Raw genomic sequence first — 6,732 nt, 5'->3', positions numbered from 1 at the left:
TCATGCATCCTGAGATATCAAATCCTAATGGGTTTGTGCAATGTACAAGGTAGAAATGATCACCATTCACTTTCCAACATAACAGAACAATACGGGTCGTCCAATCCACTACGGAGCTCTAAAGTAGTGCTTTGTACGGTAGGACTCGAAGCAAATAAGACTCTTTCGGAACGACACAGATAAGACGGTCATAACATTCTGAAATAAAAATGAATCGGGTGATAATGGGTTGAGTTGCTATCCATAATAAGACAACGGATCTGTGCAGACCAAGAAAGCAGAGAGGAGCAACGGAACTGTGACGGCTGCAGCTCTGACCCTTTGTTCAATAGACCGTAGGGATGAAATTGGACTGTGGGGGGACACAAAACAGGTGGAATTGAATTTGGTGCCCGTTATACCACACGCCCAATAATGAGTGCTATTGACGTCAACGGAATTGAGTATCGGGCCGGGCGTATAACGGGTGTGTTGTTAAAGGCCCACACGCAACAGCTGGATAGAGTTATTGTAAGGTGACCAGGGCAACAATATACTAATAAGGGGGCTTGTCGAAATGTGGCAGTACCATAAACCCCTTCATGATTTCCTCTGGTCCTAGTGAAATCCTAGATACATTTTGTGTTGAAGATGATTATAATTACTGATAAGTCCTTACTATACAGTATAAATGCACACATGCTTGAGAGAAGGTCACTCTGTGACCAGTCCTTTATTCGCCAGCACTGAAGTGATGAAGGTGGGTGGAGCTTCCCCTTTTATACCTGAAAGACCAGGTTATGAGTGTCTCCCACAAGTTCACCCCCTTATGGTCAATGTTCTCAAGGTGTACAACTTAGGTCAGTTTATACATGGATTACAAAATGATAATTGAATACATGACATCACCTCTCCCCAAGTCTTATTGGGATCACAGGTTGAGTCTCTCTGGTGGTTTACGCTCCCTTGTAGAGCGCCTGAGTTGGGGCTCCGGTTGTTGGGCGCTGGCCTGAGTGTCTGCTGTTTGCGGTGCCTCAGGCCTGTCCGGACTGCCCACAGTGACTGGGCTCTCCTCCACTTGGTTCCGGTGTTCGGTCACCTATGGTGGAGTGAACTCTACATCGTGTTCTTCCTCTGCTTCTTCTATGGGGTTGCTGAACCTCCTTTTTGTTTGATCCACGTGTTTGCGCCAGATTTGTCCATTGGTAAGTTTAACTACCAGAATCCTATTCCCCTCTTTGGCAATCACAGTGCCTGCGAGCCATTTGGGCCCTGCAGCATAGTTGAGGACAAAGACAGGGTCATTGACATCGATACCTCGCGCCCTCGCATTCCTGTCATGGTAGTCACATTGTGACTGACGCCTGCTCTCGACAATTTCATTCATGATGGGGTGTATAAGGGATAACCTGGTTTTGAGCATCCTTTTCATTAGCAGCTCTGCGGGTGGAACCCCTGTGAGCGAGTGTGGTCAGGATCTGAAGGCAAACAAGAGGCGTGATAAGCGGATTTGTAGGGAATCCCCTTGGATTCTGAGCATCCCCTGTTTGATTATTTGCTCTGCTTGTTCTGCCTGGCCGTTTGAGGCCGGCTTGAACGGTGCCATTCTGACATGGTTAATTCCATTGCCTGCCATGAAGTCCTGGAATTCAGTGCTTGTGCCAAACAGGCACTGGTGCATTTTCTTTACTGCATATACACATGCAAGCGCCTTCTTTTCTACCATCCCGAAGCCCCTTTCTGCCTGGGACAGACTTCTGGAGGCATAAACTACCGGCTGTAACTGACCCTTGGCATTAACATGCTGCACCACACACCCGACACCAAAGGACGACGCATCGCACGTTAGAACAAGTTTCTTACATGGGTCATATAGCATTAACAGATTGTTGGAGCATAACAAATTGTGTGCTCGATCAAAAGCCCTTTCCTGACTGTCCCCCCAGACCCATTCACGACCTTTGCGTAGGAGCATGTGTAGCGGCTCTAACAGCGTGCTCAATTTGGGAAGAAAGTTATCAAAATAGTTCAGGAACCCCAGGAACGAACGCAGCTCCGTCGTGTTATGGGGTGTGGGTGTTCTGCGGATCGCTTCCGTCTTGGAGGCAATAGGTCTGATCCCGTCTGCTGCTACCCTCACCCCCAGGAATTCTACCTCTGGAGCTAGGAAGACGCACTTCACCTTTTTCAGTCGCAGCCCTACCTGGTCCAGTCTGCGTAGTAACCTCCTCCAAGTTACGGAGGTGTTCTTCAGTATCGTGACCCGTGATGAGGATGTTGTCTTGAAAAACCAACGTCCCTGGAATCGATTTGAGGAGGCTTTCCATATTTCGTTGAAAGATCGCGGCGGCCGAACGAATCCCGAATGGGCAGCTGTTGTACTCAAGATGGTGGTCAGCTTCTTCAACTCACTCGCCAGCTCCTGGGTCATGTAAGCTGAGGTCAGGTCCAATTTTGAAGAAAGTTTGCCACCGGATAGCGTCGCAAAGAGGTTCTCTGTTCTCGGTAGCGGGTACTGGTCCTGGAGTGACATCCGATTGATGATGGCCTTGTAATCACCACATATCGTGACTGACCCATCTGCCTTGAGCACCGGCACAATCGGGCTCGCCCAGTCACTAAATTCAACTGGCGAGATGATGCCTTCCCTCAACAGGCGGTCCAATTTGCCTTCTATCTTTTCCCACATCACGTACGGCACCGCTCTGGCCTTGTGGTGCACTGGCCTGGCGTCCGGGTTTATGTGAATCACTACCTTGGCCCCCATGAAAGTGCCAATGCCGGGTTGAAATTGTGAGTCAAATTTGTCCAGGATCTGTGAGCATGATACTTGCTCCACAGAAGAAATTGCATTGACATCGCCCAATTTCCAGTTCATGACAGCAAACCAACTCCTCCCCAGTAGTGCGGGACCGTCCCTCGGGACAATCCAGCCTGTTCTCCGAATCTTTGTGGGTCACGACTACCTAGCACCGGAATGATCTCCTTTGTGTATGTCCGTAGCTGTGCGTCAATCGGCGATAATTTTGGCCTTCTGGCCTTGGACGCCCCACAACTTTTCGAACTGTTTGATACTCATCAGGGACTGGCTGGCCCCCGTGTCTAGCTCCGTTGATACTGGGATGTCACTGAGGAGCACTTTCATCATTATCGGTGTCGTCCTGATGTATGAACTGTATGTTTGCTCCACATGAACTTGCTGAACTTCAGCTTCCATTGATTTCCCCCAGTGTTCATTTGGCCTCGTAAGGATTACATCGGGCCCGTCCTCCTCGTATGTCAGCCTGGCTGCAGGCTTCCTGCACATACGCGTCAAGTGACCGCTGACATTGCAATTTCTGCAGGTATATTGCTGATACCTGCAAACTCTGGCTGGGTGTTTGCCTCCACACCTCCAACATGAGCCGTTGTTGGAAACAAAAGGTCCATTACCAGTCGACCTCCTCTGACTGTCTCTGTGACTGCCCTTAAGTGCACCATTAACAGGTGTTACTGGCCGCATTGTCCCTTGTGATGGTGTGTATCGCCGTTCAGCTAGCCATTGTCTCTGTTGAATTCCCCCTCTGGGTTCGACTACATGTTGGGGCATGTCCAATTGCCCTTGTCTGCCTGGAGAACTGTGTGCCGCTTTAACAATGTTGACTCCCTGTTCATTTGAGCCCAGATTTTTGTCAAACATCATTCTGGTCTCTTCCTCACCGGAGATAAAAGTCTGGGCCATCAAGGCTGCCGCCGTTTCCAGGGTCAAGTCTTTGGTCTCAATCAGCTTCCTGAAAACCCCAGCGTGCCCGATGCCCTCAAGGAAAAGGTTTCACATCGCCGCTCTGCATGCATCTGGAAACTTACATAGGCTCGCCAGTCGCCGGAGATCTGCCATGAAGTCTGGAACGCTTTGCCCTTCTCGTAGCCGGTGCGTATAAAACCGGTGTCTCGCCATGTGCATGTTGCTCGCCGGTGTAAAGTGTTCCCCAATCAACTTACTGAGCTCTTCAAACGTCTTCTCTGGCACTAGAAGATCCTTCATCAGGGAGTAGGTCCTGGATCCACAAACTATCAGGAGATGAGCCCGGTGTTTGTCGGCCGACTCCTGTCCCAAGCATTCCTTAGTGATGAAACTTTGCTGTAGTCTCCCAATAAAATCGTCCCAATCATCCCCAACATAGTACCTCTCATTTGTGCTGCTAGTGGCCATGCTCGCGTGGTTTAAATCCCAGTTTCTCGTTGCCAATGATAAGTCCTTACTGTACAGTATAAATGCACACAAGGCCCATGCTTGAGAGAAGGTCACTCTGTGACCAGTCATTTATTCGCCAGCACTGAAGTGATGAAGGTGGGTGGAGCTTCCCCTTTTATACCTGAAAGACCAGGTTAGGAGTGTCTCCCACAAGTTCACCACCTAATGGTCAATGCTCTCACAGTGTGCAACTAGTCAGTTTATACATGGGTTACAATGACAGTTAAATACATGACAATTACGATCGAAATACAGGCCAAAATGTACCAGGTCTCGTTGCACCTCTCCTTTTCCTAATCTGTCACCATTCAGATAATAGTCTGTCTCTCTTTACCACCAAAGTGGATAACCTCACATTTATCCACATTATACTTCATCTGCCATGCATTTGCCCTCTCACCTAACCTATCCAAGTCGCTCTGCAGCCTCATAGCATTCTCCTCGCAGCTCACACTGCCACCCAACTTAGTGTCATCCGCAAATTTGGAGATACTACATTTAATCCCCTCGTCTAAATCATTAATGTACAGTGTAAACAGCTGGGGCCCCAGCACAGAACCTTGTGGTACCCCACTAGTCACCATCTGCCATTCTGAAAAGTACCCATTTACTCCTACTCTTTGCTTCCTGTCTGACAACCAGTTCTCAATCCATGTCAGCACACTACCCCCAATCCCATGTGCTTTAACTTTGCACATTAATCTCATGTGTGGGACCTTGTCGAAAGCCTTCTGAAAGTCCAAATATACCACATCAACTGGTTCTCCCTTGTCCACTCTATTGGAAACATCCTCAAAAAATTCCAGAAGATTTGTCAAGCATGATTTCCCTTTCACAAATCCATGCTGACTTGGACCTATCATGTCACCTCTTTCCAAATGCGCTGCTATGAAATCCTTAATAATTGATTCCATCATCTTACCCACTACCGAGGTCAGGCTGACCGGTCTATAATTCCCTATTTTCTCTCTCCCTCCTTTTTTAAAAAGTGGGGTTGCATTGGCTACCCTCCACTCGATAGGAACTGATCCAGAGTCAATGGAATGTTGGAAAATGACTGTCAATGCATCCGCTATTTCCAAGGCCACCTCCTTAAGTACTCTGGGATGCAGTCCATCAGGCCCTGGGGATTTATCGGCCTTCAATCCCATCAATTTCCCCAACACAATTTCCCGACTAATAAGGATTTTTTATTACCCCTTTTATATCCGGAAGGTTGTTAGTGTCCTCCTTAGTGAATACCGAACCAAAGTACTTGTTCAATTGGTCCGCCATTTCTTTGTTCCCCGTTATGACTTCCCTGATTCTGACTGCAGGGGACCTACGTTTGTCTTTACTAACCTTTTTCTCTTTACATATCTATAGAAACTTTTGCAATCCGTCTTAATGTTCCCTGCAAGCTTCTTCTCGTACTCCATTTTCCCTGCCCTAATCAAACCCTTTGTCCTCCTCTGCTGAGTTCTAAATTTCTCCCAGTCTCCGGGTTCGCTGCTATTTCTGGCCAATTTGTATGCCACTTCCTTGGCTTTAATACTATCCCTGATTGCCCTTGATAGCCACGGTTGAGCCACCTTCCCTTTTTTATTTTTACACCAGACAGGAATGTACAATTGTTGTAGTTCATCCATGCGGTCTCTAAATGTCTGCCATTGCCCATCCACAGTCAACCCCTTAAGTATCATTCGCCAATCTATCCTAGCCAATTCACGCCTCATACCTTCAAAGTTACCCTTCTTTAAGTTCTGGACCATGGTCTCTGAATTAACTATTTCATTCTCCATCCTAATGCAGAATTCCACCATATTATGGTCACTCTTCCCCAAGGCGCCTCCTGTCTAACAACCAGTTCTCAATCCATGTCAGCACACTACCCCCAATCCCATGAGCTTTAACTTTTCACATTAATCTCTTGTGTGGGACCTTGTCGAAAGCCTTCTGAAAGTCCAAATATACCACATCAACTGGTTCTTGTCCACTCTACTGGAAACATCCTCAAAAAATTCCAGAAGATTTGTCAAGCATGATTTCCCTTTCACAAATCCATGCTGACTTGGACTTATCATGTCACCTTTCCAAATCTCGCACAACGAGATTGCTAATTAATCCTCTCTCATTACACAACACCCAGTCTAAGATGGCCTCCTCCCTAGTTGGTTCCTCGACATATTGGTCTAGAAAACCATCCCTTATGCACTCCAGGAAATCCTCCTCCACTGTATTGCTTCCAGTTTGGTTAGCCCAATCTATGTGCATATTAAAGTCACCCATTATAACTGCTGCACCCTTATTGCATGCACCCCTAATTTCCTGTTTGATGCCCTCCCCAACATCACTACTACTGTTTGGAGGTCTGTACACAACTCCCACTAACGTTTTTTGCCCTTTGGTGTTCTGCAGCTCTACCGATATAGATTCCACATCATCCAAGCTAATGTTCTTCCTAACTATTGCATTAATCTCCTCTTTAACCAGCAATGCTACCCCATCTCCTTTTCCTTTTATTCTATCCTTCCTGAATG

This window comes from Pristiophorus japonicus, chromosome 19 (genome assembly GCF_044704955.1).
Source record: "Pristiophorus japonicus isolate sPriJap1 chromosome 19, sPriJap1.hap1, whole genome shotgun sequence".
NCBI lineage: Eukaryota > Metazoa > Chordata > Chondrichthyes > Pristiophoridae > Pristiophorus > Pristiophorus japonicus.
The sequence above is the reverse complement of the archived record's forward strand: the minus strand, read 5'-3'. Positions refer to the sequence as shown.